General features: G+C 41.5%; 1 protein-coding gene and 1 pseudogene across 13 annotated transcripts in view; one reads left to right on the top strand and one right to left on the bottom strand.

Moving 5' to 3' along the window:
- The window catches only part of ERC2 (ELKS/RAB6-interacting/CAST family member 2), a 909167-nt gene that overhangs the window by 570939 nt on the left and 321490 nt on the right, over positions 1 to 16738 (bottom strand). The gene's annotated exons all lie outside the window — the stretch shown is intronic.
- Positions 8673 to 9424, top strand: LOC308250703 (proteasome activator complex subunit 2-like; annotated as a pseudogene). Its single transcript has one exon. The product of its transcript is annotated as a proteasome activator complex subunit 2-like (transcript).

Genomic DNA, 16738 nt, shown 5'->3' with positions numbered 1-16738 from the left:
GTCATGTTTAATTAAGTAATCCTGGCCAATAGCACATTAGTAGAGAGTAATAAGCCTTGAATGAGAGAAACACACACACTCATACACACAGGTACAAAACTGCTGTTAGAGAGGCTATCGATTTCTCTTTAATCACTAAGGGGAGTATCATGTTAAACAATGTAGTTCTGGCTGGTTGTCATTATTAAAAGATGATCCTGGAGTTTTAAAGTCACAATTTAAAATATGTAAGTTCAGGGATAAACTGGAAAGCAGAGTTCATGCATTTAGCTACCTTCTTACATTATGAGAAAACCATTAGGAATGGTTACAAAGTACTTTACCATGATGAAGATAATGCATGTTTGATATTTGGGGCAGGGAGGGGAGGGGAGAGAGCCTAAATTTACTATTTCCACTACCAGGTCAACACCCCATTCCTCCTGACTACAGAATTCTAAGATGCCCACACACATGACCTAACGACGAAACCCGAGCAGTATCTTATAAAAACCCATCAGCAGAGATTTTAGCTACCTGGGCAGGAAAAATAGACCAAAGCCATTTGTTTTTTAGGGAAGTGATCCCTAAGAGGCATCCATGAAAAATCAGTAAATGCTTTTCCGCCTCTCTTGGTGTAAAACCCAGGTTGAGTTTTGAAGCAACTCCAAATATTCACTTCTCCATCTTACAGATGGGGATGTTAATATCCATTTTGAGAATTAAACTATAGTACTTGACAGGGCTCAGCATACAAGCTCTATTAATAGTTGAGACTTCATAGTGTTCTGTCTTTGACAGGCACCGTGCTAAATGTTTTACCTGCATCCTATCATGGAATACGGAGGCTAACGTTGGAGGCAGGTATTCCTATCATCCCTGTTTTGCTACTGAGAAAACTAAGGTTGTGAAAAGTTAGGCAAATTTCCAAAGATCACAACATTTGTCTAGTGATAGAGCCTGGATTAGGACCTGGGTTCCTGACACACAAAGTCTTTGCTCTTAATAGGGCGTTGCCTCTTCCTGGAGTGGACAACGCACTGCCGAGGAGGGTAGGACTGCCTCGGGCATTTGCCCTTGCTATGCTCAGCTCATTGCGCACTCACAGTGGATAGTGGGTGCTCAATGCCTGGTAAACGAAATTAATAATTCTGGTTATGTTTGAAAATCACACATGGCAATTGTCCATCCATTGTGCTTTGTCACTCATTTGGTAATGGGCCATTGCCTGGATTCTCCAGGTCAATGTGAATTTGACATAATCCTTAGAATGGACCATTTGGTCTCCATTCCATATAAGTAGCTGCTAAGACAAAGACAACTGGCCCGATGGACAGTTTTGTCCTCAGTGGCTGTCCTCAGCAATCATGAGGTAAACCGGTGAAGGGCTTGGCCCTGGTGGACACTCCTGTACTGCACACCCACGTCACCCTCCCTAGTCCAGTGACCTTGGCCAGCCTCAGTTTCTGCAAATGCAAATCAGGATGATAAGAGGATCCCTTCAAAAGGGTGCTGTGAAAGTGGTACCATGTATGTGGCATAAGGCCTGCCACATAGAAAGTGCTCAGTAAGATATTCGAAATAAAGAGGAAGACAAGAAATCATAGTTGCAGCTCACTAAATGCAAGGGAAAAACCACACACCAAATGAACGCCTGCTCTGTGCAAGGAGCTCATCCTAGTCTACAATGTATTGTCATTTCAGCACCCAAGGAGCAGTGCAAATGTTCAACACAGGCTGGGGGCGGTCACTATGGCAACAAGAACCAGCTTCTCTAAGATATAGGAGTTTAGAGGTGAGCAGATTTTAGACAGTGGGAAGGAAAAGTCAAGACTGCTCTGAGCAGAAAAAAATGCAACAGAGATGCTGTCCCAGGAAAAAGGAATGGGCTACCCTGGCCACAGTGGTGACTGAGGCAGTCACTTTACCCACTCTACCTGGATTACCCATGGGACATGGTGTGGCATAGTGATCGACAGTATGTGCAAGGGCTTTGGTGTTAGGCAGGCAGGAGTTAGAATCTCAGCTCTACCACTTCAGAGTGTGTGGCCCAGATCAAGTTACTCACCTCTGGGCCTCAGCTTTCTTGTCTAGAAAATAAAATCGTTTTATAAGGACCCATGACTGACGTGAGCAACATGCTTGGGCACAGAGTAAATGCTCAGCCAATGGAGTGGTAGTGTCTGTTACTAATATGAGCAGGGCCCATAAAATGGGGATACCTCTCCTTCAGAGGACTGTTGTAAGGGTTCAAGGAGATGACACACAAAGTTCCCAGCATAATGTGTAAAACACCATAGGTGAGTAATACATGTGAAGTATTATTGTTAGCAATGGCAGTAATAATACTGACATAAGACATACTAGCATAAGGCTCAGCAATTAGAACAGGGGTTTCTAAGAAGATAACAAAAAGAAAGAAGATAACATTAGGAATAACAATAAATAGCAGCAGCAGCATATTATATGCAGGTACCAAGCTAGGTCTTTTCCATGCATTAAAGTGTTCCCTTCCATAGCCTCAGGCGAAGGTCATGTGATTTCGAGTTTTTCATTGAGGAGGCTCCTACCATACTATTAAGAAGGGACTGCAAAGTTTTTGGTAAAGAGCCAGGAAGTAAATAGTTTTGGCTTTGCGGGCTCTGTAGTCTCTGTCACAACTAATCAATTCTGCCATCGTAGTAGGAAAGCAGCCCTAGACAGTATGTAAATGAATTGGCATGGCTGTGCTCCAATAAAAATTTATTTACAAAAGGAGGCAGCAGCAGAATCTGGCCTGTGGGTCATAGTTGTTGACCTCTACTTTAAACCATTAAAATGTTGTGGCTGTTACCTCAGCAAAACCTAGACCAGAGGTCGCCAACATTTTGGACCTCACAGACCACCAGTGGTCTGCAAAAGACGACCACTGACCTAGACTATACCATCCTATATAATAAAAGGGTAATATGCAAATTGACTGAACCGAACGGTGGAACGACCAGTCGCTATGACGTTCACTGACCACCAGGGAGGCAGATGCTCAATGCAGGAGCTGCTCCCTGGTGGTTAGTGCGCTTCCCTGGGCGGGGGGCGGGGGGGGGGCACCGCTTAGCCACAAGCTGGGCTGACGGCTGGCGAGCGTAGTGGCCCGCCTCTGCGACAGCACTAAGGATGTCAGTCGGACATCCCCCGAGGGTTCCCAGACTGCAAAAGGGCGCAGGCCGGGCTGAGGGACGCCCCGCACCCTCAGTGCACAAATATTGTGCACTGGGCCTCTAGTCTGATATAATTACTACTGCACTTGACAAAGGAATCCTGATAGACAGCTACAGAGCAGAAACAGCACATTTATGTTTCTCTATGAGAATGCAGTATTCATCAAAATGGGACCATGTAAAATTGCCCTGGATTCAGATCGTGATTTAATCAGGTTGCATAATATCAGTGTGCTTTCACTGCCTTGGAAAGAAAGCATACACTGGACCTTTTGGCCAGAAATGCTATTCCATCTTTTTCTCACATGGTTTACTCCCACTCATCTTTTGGATCTCAGATTTTGTATCTCTTCCTTCAGGAAATCCAGCCTAGAACCACCTTTTGTGTGGGCAGAGCACCTAACCTACTTTTTCATTGTAATTATATTACTGAGATTATTTGATTAATATCTTTCTCTTCTACTGGATAATGAACTCCAGAAATGCCGAAGCCATGTCTGCTTTTATTAACTGTGGCATCCCCAATACATAACCCAGTGCCTGGTACATAGTTGATATTGAATAAATATTTGTTGTGCCATAAAGCATTTAAGACAAATCATTAGTAGTCCCTTTTATTGGTGACTCACAGAGCTGCAATGACCCATCCAAGGTAACAGAATTATTATGCAACAGAGCTATAATTTAACCCAGATTTGGCTGATATTCAAGCCTTGATCTTGAGCAGAATACCCCACTGCCTCCTAGGGATCTAGGGATAATATCTGTGGGAAATAAAAGTACAAGACAGATTTAGCTGAAAGTAGGAAAGTATGGAGGGAATTGAGCAATTACTTCACAATAAGAAAGCTCAATTTTTTTCTTTGGTTTACAAAGAGATTCCAAGTGATATCTAACAGATGTCTTTTGGATGTCTTTTGTTTGGCTGCACACTATTGCAAACTAATTTTTAATTAGTTTTCAGCATTAGAAAAATAGAGGTTTCCCCCCCCCCCAAAAAAAAAGTCTAGATTTCTTGCTTCTCTTAAAGTCAGAGTATCTGGCAACACTGGACCTCTAGTTCCTGAGGGCAAGAATCGGCCTTAGATTGAGTGTCTGTTCTCCAATTACAACCGTCTCCATTCAGCCGACTTCTCTGAGTTAAGAAACCTGCCTGGACCTTGTCACATTGATACGGGAACCACCGGTTACATTGAGGTTCAGTGGAGGCAAATTGGGGGAAGCAAGCTACAAGCTGAGTAGAAAAAGAGGAGAACCTGATTATTTAGTTTCTTCTGGAAAGGATATCAAAAGGAAAGAAGGAAGGAATGGAGATGGAAGGAGGGAGGGAGGGAGAGAGGAAGGAAGGAGAGAAATTGCAGTGTTGAAATTAGAAGCCAAAATAGAAATATTGGGGAGGTGAAAAATTTTTCACCTTGATTGTAATTTTGTAACTGTGTAAGTAAAGAATCAGGGCGGGAAGAGGAAGCAGTCCTGGAGCTCATGGCCGTGATGGAGGTAACATCCACAGTGGCTCCTGGGAGAATGACCTTAGTATCATATGCTGGAAGGAGTTCTGCAGACTTGAGGAGTTGTCCATGTGCAAAACTCTTAGCAACTATTTCATCCAAATCCTCCATATTTGGGAGCTATATTGAAGAGCAGGGGTCAGCAGACTGCTCAGGAAAAAGTCCGCCATTGTGCTTGCCCAGACCTCTGATAACCTTAAGAATTAACCTTAAGAATTGTTAAAGTCTGTTTTAGAGCACAGTTGGCCAGTGAATCCTATCTAATAAAAGAGAAACATGCAAATTGACTGTACCTGTGCTATGCCCGCAAGCCACGCACACCAGCCAATCAGGAGTGAGTATGCAAATTAACCCACCAAGATGGCGGCAGCCACGGAGCTGGAGTGAGCAGGAGGCTTGGGTTGCCCCTGGCGATGGAGGAAGCCAAGCTTCCCGCCCACCCTGGCTGTCCCTGGCCTCCACTCAAGGCTACAAAGTTGCAATTATAGAAGATAAATAAATCCCAGATACCTGCTTCCAGCTGGCCCTGGCCTCCGCTCAAGGAGGTGCTGCAAAAAAAAAGCAAAAAAGGAGGGGCTGGGAGCTTGAGTCATGGGGGGATGTGGCCAGCCTGAAAACAGCCCTCAGCCCCTCATCCAGGCTGGCCACACCCCCATGGGGTGAGGTCCTTGATGGGGGGCTTGGCCAGCCTGCAAACAGCCATCAGCCCCTCACCCAGGCTAGCCAGGCACCCCAGCAGGACCCACCACCCTGATCTGGGACACCCTTTAGGGCAAACCAGCCAGCCCCCACCCGTGCACCAGGCCTTTATCTATACTAATAAAAGGGTAATATGCTAATTAGACTGGGAGACCTTCCAGGAGACTTTCCGGACATTCTTCTGGACAAAGCCATGGTGGCAGGGCTGAGGTAGAGGCGGTTAGAGGCCAAGAGGGGAGGGCAGTTGTGGGTGATCAGGCCAGGATGAGATGGCAGTTGTGGGTGATCAGGCTGGTGGGAGGAGGGGCCGTTGGGGATAAGCAGACCAACAGGGGGGCCAGTTGGGGGCAAGCAGGCTGTCAGTGGGGGTCAGTTGGAGGCGATCAGGACAGCGGAGGGGGGAGTTTGGAGTGAGCAGGCCAGCAGGGGAGCAGTTGGGGGCAAGCAGGCCAGTGGGGAGGGGAGATGGGGGCGAGCAGGCCAGCAGAGGGGAGCAGTTGGGGGTGAGCAGGCCGGCAGAGGAGGCAGTTGGGGGTGATCAGGCTGGCGGCGGGGGGGTGGGGGGCAGTTGGGGGTGATCAAGCTGGTGGGGGGGCACTTGGGGGCGAGCAAGCCAGCAGCAGGGGGCAGGTGGGGGCGAGCAGGCCTGCAGGCAGAGTGGTTAGGAGCAATCAGGCAGGCAGACAGGCAGGTGAGCAGTTAGGAGCCAGCAGTCCCAGATTGCGAGAGGGATGTCTGACTGCCGGTTTAGGCCCGATCCCTGTAAACCGGCAGTAGGACATCCTTCAAGGGGTCCCAGATTGGAGAGGGTGCAGTCCCGGCTGAGGAACACAGCCCACCCCCCCTTGCACAAATTTCATGCACCGGGCCACTAGTCTATATATATAAAAGCCTAATTGTCCCCACAGGAGATTGATCACTTGCTATGACATGCACTGACCACCAGGGGGTGGCGTGGAATGAAGGAAGGCCACGGCTGGCAGCCGGAGGGCCCCAATTGGCCCTGCTCGCCGGCCAGGCCTATGGACCTTACCTGTGAACAAATTTCGTACACTGGGCCTCTAGTTTAATAATATAAATCATGATACTTTATCTACCATAAGGAAGGAAGGTTGTTTTAGTTCCTGGTAGTAAAAGTTCTGATAAATTCAAAAAGGAAAACAAACAAAAATGAGGCTAGAATTTTCCATGCATTAAGTTGTTCCCTTCCGCAGCCCCATGCACAGGTCACGTTATTTCAAGTTTTTCATTGAGGAGGCTCCTACCAAACTATTACTACAACAAAACAAACAAACAAACATAGCTGAAGGAGCAGCAAGGACAGGCCAGACTGGCGGGGGGGGGGGGGGGTGTTGAAATCCTGCACTACCACTTCTTGGCTACATCTTTCAGATATTTACTGTACTTCCTGAGGCTTCAGTTTTCTCACATGTCAAAGCACCATCTATTTTGCAGGATTGCTAATCACAATTTACTAAAAAAAGGTTTTTAAAGAGTGTAGCCCACACACACTGCTTTCCCAGCCTTCCATCTTCCTGGAACAGAAAGGTTAACCATTTACATCCAGTCTTCCTGTCCCACTCTTGAGAGTATTACTGAACCATACAGTTTTGACATGATACAATTATAACACCCCTGATTTTCAGCAAGTACAAATGGCTTTCCCTAAAGCCAAGAGTATTACTTCAGAGATACCCATGCCTCCCGTGAACCTACCTATATGTAGAAAGCATACAAATTATACCTTTATGACCTAAGTAACTTCGGGGATTTTTAATTCATTTTTAAAAATATTTTTTTATTGATTTCAGAGAGGAAGAGAGAGCGAGAGAGAGAGAGAAACATCAATGATGAGAAAGTATCATTGATCAGCTGCTTCTTGCACACCCACACTGGGGATCGAGCCCACAACCCAGGCATGTGCTCCAACTGGGAATTGAACCATGACCTCCTGGTTCATAGGTCGATGCTCAACCACTGAGCCATGCCAGCTGGGAAATTCATTTTTAAAAATACAAATGCTCCAACTTGCAAAGATCACAAGCCCAGGCAGTCAGTGTATTAAAATACTTTTCCTTTTCAAAAAAGTTATTGCTTCTTAAGGCTGAACTTTGAAGATACTGTTTATCCTCTGCATGTTTAATTAAAACTTAAATTTCACTCAGAAATTCTCATTAAAGCTGTCTCTTTAGAAGATTATTTTAGGAACGTTAGTATTTTCTTTTACTAGGTGTTAATGTAAACAGGGTAGTTTACTTCAAGTTTTTCTAGGAGAGACCACAACGCTCGAGGCTCACCCTGCCCTGAAGTTCTGATTCCTCCCTGCAGCAACAGAAACCGGGGAAAATTACTGCCATGTGTGCCTAGCCTGCAACCCACACAGCCGCATGGGCTCACCTGCAGCTCAGCCAGCCCCAGGGCTGACACACTCCACAGCCGCCAAATGACACAGGACTTGACCAAGACTACTTTGGTTTTTCCCAAGTAGGTGAAGGCCACACGGTAACACAGCCCGGCTCTTTAAGACAAGTCTGTAATAGCCCTAGCTGTTTAACTCAATGGGTAGAGCATCAGCCCGCAGACTGAAGGGTCCCAGATTCTATTCCGGTTAAGGACATGTATCTGGGTTGCAGGCTTGATTCCAGGCCCTGGTCGGGGTGCATGAGGGAAGCAACCAATCCATGCGTCTCTCTCACATGGATATTTCTCTCTGTCTCTCCCCTTCCTCCCTCCCTTCCACTCACTTTAAAAAGTCAAAGGGTAAATATCCTTTGGTGAGGATTAACAAACAAACAAAAACCCAAGTTTGTAATAGAAACACTGGAAACAGGAGAATGATTGACTAAAAGCATGTGAGTGGAGTAAGCAGCAGCTGTGGACAGTGACACAGATCTGTGTGGACCAACATAGAAGAATCTCTAAGAAACCATAATTGAAAAAAGGAAGTTATTGTTTTTCATACCCAATAAGATCTCATTTATGTTTGTAAAATCCTCACTTAATACTATGTATAAAGTATATAAACACACAGAAAATTATATGAAAGAACACAACCCCAAATGGCAAGGGTGGTTACCCCTGGAGAGGGGACATAACTTCAGTGTGTTCAGGAAGATAAAAGAAATTTGTTCTACATTAAAAAAAAAAATTATTCTAAGAATTTTATAAAAATTGACAATACAAATATATTCTTGCATTACTTTAAAATTTAAAAATAAATAAAAGTCTATTTTAACTATGACACTTTGCACATATACAAATTTTGTAAAATAAGACAGCCCATCAAGAGGCGAGCCCAGAGACCTGAGATCTAGCAACTGGAGCAGCATGGCCAAGCCTTGTGGGGTGCGCCTGAGTGGGGAAGCCCGCAAACAGGTGGATGTCTTCAGGCAAAATCTTTTCCAGGAGGCTGAGGAATTCCTCTACAGATTCCTGCCACAGAAGATCATACACCTGAATCAGCTCTTGCAAGAGGAGTCCCTCAATGTGGCTGACCTGACCTCCCTCCGAGCCTCACTGGACATCCCTATTCCAGACCCTCCACTCAAAGATGATGAGATGGAAACAGATAAGCAGGAGAAGAAAGAAGTCCCTAAGTGTGGCTTTCTCCCTGGGAATGAGAAGCTCCTGGCCCTGCTTGCCCTGGTTAAGCCAGAAGTCTGGACTCTCAAAGAAAAATGTATTCTGGTGATCACGTGGATCTAGCACCTGATCCCCAAGATTGCGGACGGAAATGACTTTAGGGTAGCAAACCAGGTGCTGGAGAGGGTGAATGCAGTCAAGACCAAAGTAGAAGCCTTCCAGACAACCATTTCCAAGTACTTCTCAGAATGTGGGGATGCTGTGGCCAAGGCCTCTAAGGAGACCCATATAATGGATTACCGTACCTTGGTGCAGGAGCAAGATGAGGCAGCCTATAGGGAGCTCAGGGCCATGGTGCTGGACCTAAGGGCCTTCTCTGCTGAACTTTCTCATATCTTTAGCAGCAACTTGGAGAAAATTGTCAACTCAAAGGGTGAAGAGAAGTTATCTATGTACTGACCCCAGGGCTAGAAGGGAAATAAATTACCAATACTTTGTGTGGGAAAAAAAAAAGAGAGAGAAAAGAAAGCCCATCAAAATCAGGTATTACCAACCTCATAGGACTCATATGAGGATAATTTGACATCACAAATGGGCTTGGCATGTGGTAAATGTTTAATAAACATGATACGCCACCACTGTGTCAGCTAGTGATATATAAGACGTCCTGTTGGCAAAATGTGTCAAATTGCATTAATGCCATTAGTAATTTCATTCCACTAATTTTTTCACTTGCAAGTACCTAAGGGGAGAAAAACAACACTTCAATTATATTAACCATCTATACAGTATATATAAAAGCCTAAGCGACTGGTGTACTGGCCTGTAGCTACGGCATGCACTGACCACCAGGGGGCAGACGCTCAATGCAGAAGTGGAAACCACAGGCATGGAAACATGCAACAGACTGATGAATCTCAGAGAGAAGGGGGAAGGGGACAGGGAGGGAAGAAATTAACCAAAGATCTTATATGCATACTAAAGGCCTAGTGCATGGATTCATGCACTGGTGGGGTCCCTCGGCCTGGCCTGCAGGGATTAGGCCTAAACCGGCTCTCTGACATCCCCTGAGGGGTCCCGAATTGCAAGAAGGTGCAGACCAGGCCAAGGGACCCCACCAGTACACCGGACCTCTAGTCAGTAATAAAGTATTAGTTTGCCAAAAGAAATACATAAGAACTGTGAGCTTTAGAAATTCTCCTAAGTTGAATTACAAATTTCATCCTGTAGATAATGCAATGGCCAGAATAAGGTTTTGTGTAATAATTTATCTCTAAAAGACTGGCATCATAGCAAAGTATTATGAAATGAAAATAAGTGTAAAACTACATTCACTTTCCCATAGTGATCAGTCAATGGGGCACCTTCCTGGGCTCTGAAACATTCCCAGAAGATAAATGGTGATGGAAGGAGACCTGACTTGGGGTGGTGAACACACACAATAGTAGATAGATGAAGTGTTATAGAATTATAAACCTGAATCTTATATAATTTCACTAACCAATGCCACCCCAATAACAAAGAAAAAAAGATTCCTTGATATAAAGCAGGAGTGGGGAACATCCAGCCTGCAGGCTGTATAAGGCCCACTAAATCATTTGGTCTGGCCCTGCCAAGGCATAAGTGGTGAGTTAATTAAATGTTGGACCAAATATAGCAGGCTAATTTTTAAGTTGATAATTTTGTATGGCACCCGAATGATGTTATAAATGTCCAAATGGCCCTTGGCAGGAAAAAGGTTCCCCACCCCTGACATAAACCCACACCTACAACAGCTAAAGAGAGTAAACTGAGCAACACTAGACGTTGCAGAAGTAGGAAAAACGGAAGACAAGGTGGCTCCACCTCAAGAAATGTACAGCCAAGTTAGAGAACAATTCTGGAAACTCAATGTTAATGACTATGCCGAGAGAGAGCAGAAAAAGTGACGGAGACCACGTCATCCTGGAATTATGAACACAAATAAATGTCTACCAGGACCTAAAGATGTGTGGAGAAATGAACAAAAATATATATCCAAAGCAAAGAAAGAATTGGAAATAAGCTTGCCAAAAATGTATCTATTCAAGTTCTACACCTGACCAAAAGTATCTTCAAATGGCCCATGTCTTAATTCTCCCTCAAATCTCACATAACTTAATAGGCATACCTTCCTTTTTTATGTTTTCAAATACACTCTACAGTACATTAAGACATTTTGAGAAAGATCTTAGTTCTATTGTATTTCATCCAATATGTGGCATTACTTTGAAATTAATTCACTTTTTAGAGAAAACTGGCTTAGTTCTTCTAGACTGGGATTTAAATGAACTCAATTTACAAAACACACACTGACACATTCTAACAAGTCCACATCGAATACGCTTCACCTTTTATAGCATTTAAGAGGCCTCAAAAAAATTAGCATGGAGAAGTAATAAAATTAACAAGATTTTACTACCTGTATTTCATCTTTTATATACTTTCTCTTTCTAAAATATGGAAGGAAAATATTTAGGATTCCCTGAGTCAAAGTTACGTTTTACTAATCAGAAAACAACCAGATTGTAAGATTAATAGAAGAATCCAAGCAGGCAAAATAAGGTTTTCTAAACCTCTAGACTGAGAGTAAAATAGAAATTAGATACACCGATGACTGATACCAACCAATGTGGGTAAAAGAAATGATGTCAAGCAAAAATCATGTGGCCAATGTCTGCGCCTGGCAGCCCAAGCCATTTCCAGGGAAGTTGCTGTGAACTGACCCTGCCTAAATGGAATGAATCATCAGCAGGTCTCTGACATCAGCCAGCTGCAAAGTCTTACAGTGACTGACTAGATTGAAAAAAGATTTCCAAAAGCTTCAACATAAAAAGCCCAACTGATTCAGTTTCCCTATCGGATTTCCCAGTGCTTTCTCCTAGGAGGTCATTTGTATCCAAATTACGCTCACCCCCTCCATCAAACAAAGACTACAGAAAGTTAAAAGAGCACTTTTTCCTTCTGAAAAGTGTAAGTTAGCTGGCTCGATAAAAGGCCTGAAATCATCTTCAGGGTCACTATCAAGATTAGAATAATTTAGCAACAACAGCATCTGTAAAAATGAAGACATAAATTCCAAAGGTAGGTGGGAGACATCTTATGGCATATCCATGTCACTGATAAAGAATTTCAAAGAATACATGCAAGCCACTTAGTCGTTTTATTTTTATTTTGTTTAATGTTTTCTTGTATAAATATCAAACACATATAAAAGTACAGAAAATAATATAATACATCTTGATGTACTCATTCCCCTTCTTCAACAATTTTCCACCCTGGCCTCCCTTGCCTTTTCTAGGACCCCAATCACTCTCCTTCCAGCTAGCTCCCTAATTATTTTAAATCAAATCCAAGATATTATATAATTTCATATGTGAATATTTTAGTATGCATCTTTAAAAGATACTTTTATTTTCTTTTTTTTTTAAAGATACTTTTCTATACTAAAGAAAAAAAGTCCATCATCACACCTTAGAAAAATTCACCAATGATTGCTTACTGTCATCAGTTAAACCTTCAAATTTCCCCAGCTGGCTCACAGTTTTACTATTTGCTTATTTGAATCAGGACCCTAAGGTTCATGCATTATGATTGGTTAATATGTCTCTGAAGTTTTTAATCTTCAGTTTCCCTCTCTATCTCTCTCTCTTTTTCCTTGAAAGAAGAAGAAAAAAAAGGGTCATCTGTACTGTAAGAGTATCCCATGGTAGAGAGCTTGCTCGCTGCAACCTTTGGAGTTGTTTGCCAATTTTCTCTTTATCTTCTCTTTTTCTGGTAAGATTCTGGTTTGGCTTTCCGGCAATAGAACATGCATCTATCAGGAGGCATTTAATATTTGATGTGATAGCCATTGATAACTCTATCCTCAGAGTTACAAAATGGAGAGCGTCTAGTATTCTTTCTTCATTTGTTAGCTATAAAGAGAATCTTTGTCAACTCTTTGACTACCCTGAGATACAATTTATGTAAAAGAATTACAATGATTACTCATTTCTTTCCCTTATTTATCAGTCTACAAAATAATGTGTTGATTCCCTAGTATCTACAAAAGAGGTTTTATATTAGTTATAAGCATATTTTATGTGTTGTTGATACTCAAATTCATTGTCCAGTGGGCAAATTTTTTTATTTGCTCCTAAGCCTACAGTAATTTTACTTAACTTCAGCAATTACATATCTGTATTTCCTTTCCCCCAAGCTCTGAAAATCCAAGCTCTAACACCAACAGAAACAGTCATTTGTTTTATCCCACTCTTCACACACACTCTTCTATTATGCCTTAGAATAATAATACTCACACTATAACCAATAATACAAATACTGAAAAAATTTTCTGATTCTTTGCAGATTTTTTTTTGTTCTGGATTATGTCGCAATAGAACTGTACACTCAAAGTACTGTGTTTTAAAGTCACTTGGAATAGAACCACTCTGTGTGGTTATACCACCACTCAGATATACAGATAGGTTAATTTTCCTTTTAACTTTTTACCGATTGCCTTTTTGGATTTAATGTCACTTTATAACTATGCAAAACATTTATGTGGTTCCAAAGTCAAACCTACAAAACAAAATATTCAAAGAAGCTTAGGTTCTCTCCATGTCTACTCATTTTACTGCAAAACAAGTAACTTCTTTGTCCATCAATTTTTTTAAAAATATAAACAAATATATATATTCATATATATATATACATATATGCAAATCTTTTAGATAGCATATCCTATATACTTCAACCACCTCCTATTTTTTCACTTAACAATATATTCTAGAAGTCATGCCATATCAGTATATAGAGAGATATTCTTCATCTTTCACACCGCTACATATTAATCCATTTTGTGGATCACAGTGATTTGTTTAATCAGACCCTTCCTGGTAACCATCTTGGATGTTTCCAGTCTTTTACTATTACAGATAGTGTTGCAATGAACAGTCTTGGGTATTCTGTGTTTTTGCTATATCTTTGGGATCTATTTCTAGAATTGGGATTGCTGAGTCAAAGGTAAACATGTGTAATTTGCCAGATGTTGCCAAATTCTCTTCTGAAAGGGGATATACCATTTTGCATTCCTACCAGCATTGTTATTAGAGGGCTAGTTTTCCCCAGTCTTACCAATAAATAGACTACATTTCAAATCTTTGGATTTTTGACAATCTAATAAGTGAAAATTATTTTTCAATGTAGTTTTAATATGCATTTCTCTTATGTGTTAGGTTGAGTATTATAAATTAAGCACCTTTTACATTTATTTTTTGTATGCTACCTATATATCAGGCACATTATCCATAGGATTGTTGGCCCTTTGTTTAACAACTATATATTGGGGCTATGAACTCTTTATTTGCAGCATAACTTATAAGTATATCGCCCAACTTATTTGTCTTTTACTCTGCCTATAATAATTTTTGCTATGCAAAAATTCTTTATTTTATGACATCAAATTTATCAATCTTATACATTATTGGAACCAGATGTTGATTCATAGTAGAAAAGTTTTCCCCAGACCTAAGTTATAAAGGAGTTAATCCATGTTTTCTCTTAATACTAGTATTAAAGCATCGCCTAAGACTGGATATTTCTATTGCTACCATGATGCAATATCTCATGTAATTCTCTCACTACACCTCTAGTGATACAGGAGAGCAACAATAAATCCAGCAGATATTTTTGGAGTTCCTATATTGTGTTAGGCATTGCTCTCAGAGATCATATACCCCAGTGAAAATGCCAAAAGGTCATTTTCTTTAAGAAGCTTATATTGTGATGATGTTTTCCTTCAATGTAAATACTAGGTTAATAAAGGGTTAAAATAAATACTCAGGTGCAGTACAGTAAAGAAAACCCCAGTGAGGCCACAATGACCCATAATATCAGAGACATTTTATCCAAGAAAGTTGTGCTTGAAACTTTAAGGATTTATAAATGCAAAGAGCCCCAAGCATTAAAATAAGTTGTCCTTTGGTTAAGTACTTTCATACCCTCACTCAGAGGCATGGTTATATATACCCAAGGTCTTTGTGGGGTTGCTCTGTCAAGCAACCAACATTCCACTAGATTGAGTCTTTCATGAATCAATCACAGTGGATACTCAAGGACAAAAAGAAATACAAAGAATCCTTAAACATTTTTCAATAACCATATTATGGATGATAATGTTGGCAACATTTATCTCTTGTTTACTTCGATATTCCTGGCACCTGGAACCATGCCTAACACACAGTATATAGTAACAAAGAAGGTTACCAAAATAATGCTGCATACCTAATTTCCATATTTTAGTGCTCTGTCTTTTTCTATCTTCACACACACACACACACACACACACACACACACACATAGTGCAAATATGATTACACGTTTACAATTAAATCTGTAAAATTCATGTACATCTTTCTGCAAATGTTCTTTTTGACCTAGGGTGGGATTGAGGTCGAAGAGTTGACAAAACCTGAAGTCTAGCACTCTGGCAGTCACTAGCACTTCTAGGCAAGCATATTGCTCTGCCTGTACAGCATCCAAAAGCGCAGCCAAAGGCAGTTCCCCATGGAGAGAGTGGACCCTTCAGACCCCGGCGTGGCTGGCCTGGGGCTAAGGAGTCACACTCAGTAATAAGGAGTAGGACCTTCTCTTTCCCTTCGCATTTGGCCAGATCCTAATGGCACAACTTATGATCTGTCCAGTTTCAAATTAGCAACTTCCAAGTAGTATTTCAGAGGCCAAACATCATTCTGTTATAATTATAAGAATTTTAAAAATCACCTACATTTGAAAATAAAATAATAAAATAAAAATAATAAAATATGCAAGAAAAATTTCCCACACTTCAAGATAGAAACACTTGCAATGAAAACAAACTTGTAGGATTAACATTATCTTCATCCACACAACTTTTGACCTCAAGTTGTATTCTCTCCCTCTTTTTTTCCTAATAAAATAAGAGAAGGAAACTATACGTCTGCATGGAATAAATATCTGTGTTTAATTTTAAAAAGAATGAAGTCCACTGGAAATGGGTAAAGGATTCTTGCAGAAGCCCTGCAATTTAACTTCACTCTTCAGACTTTGGTTTGGTATGTAAACAAGCACATAAAGAAACCCAACCACAGCGAATGTGAGCCTTTTTCCAGACGAGTGGGGGCAAGTGTTACAAATGTGGGTCCAGTGTCAGGAGAACATAATCACAGTGTAAACTGGCTATTTCCAAATGGTGCCCCCCAGAAGGAAAAAAAATGAATGGAAGTACTTAATAAATCCTTTTTTCCATAAAATTCATACCCTCACCCCCCAAAAAAGAAAGAATGTGAGCTCAGGGGTCAGGGAGAGTTTTGTTGGAATTCCCTCCTTCTAAATTCTGTCATCTCCTTTTTAAAGTGGAAATTCAGCTTCCCACAGATATGACAGATATACATCCTTGCTTTTCCTGCAAACCATTCACCAGTGAGCAACTCTAACCAGTGGACATGTAGTTTTTCACGGACCATTTGCTAATTGGATACTGTCACTTCCAGTAATAGCTTAATGCAGTACAGAATATGCCTTTTTCAAACAGAAGTAAAACCAAATAAAAATACCAATGGTCTATTTATTTTCCATCAAAGAATATAAAGGGCTCTGGATCCATCTCTGCACACCAAAACAATGGGTGCAGATTATGACAGGATTTAAAATGATTCCGTTGTCTTCATTACATGTTTAGCCACACAGGTCAAATTACATCCCATGGAGCTCAGAAAGAAGGGCCAAATTCTT

The sequence above is a fragment of the Plecotus auritus genome (assembly GCF_963455305.1).
Source record: "Plecotus auritus genome assembly, chromosome: 6".
In the NCBI taxonomy this organism is placed as follows: Eukaryota; Metazoa; Chordata; class Mammalia; order Chiroptera; family Vespertilionidae; genus Plecotus; species Plecotus auritus.
Note: the sequence above shows the minus strand (reverse complement) of the source record. Positions and strands in the feature narration are given on the sequence as shown.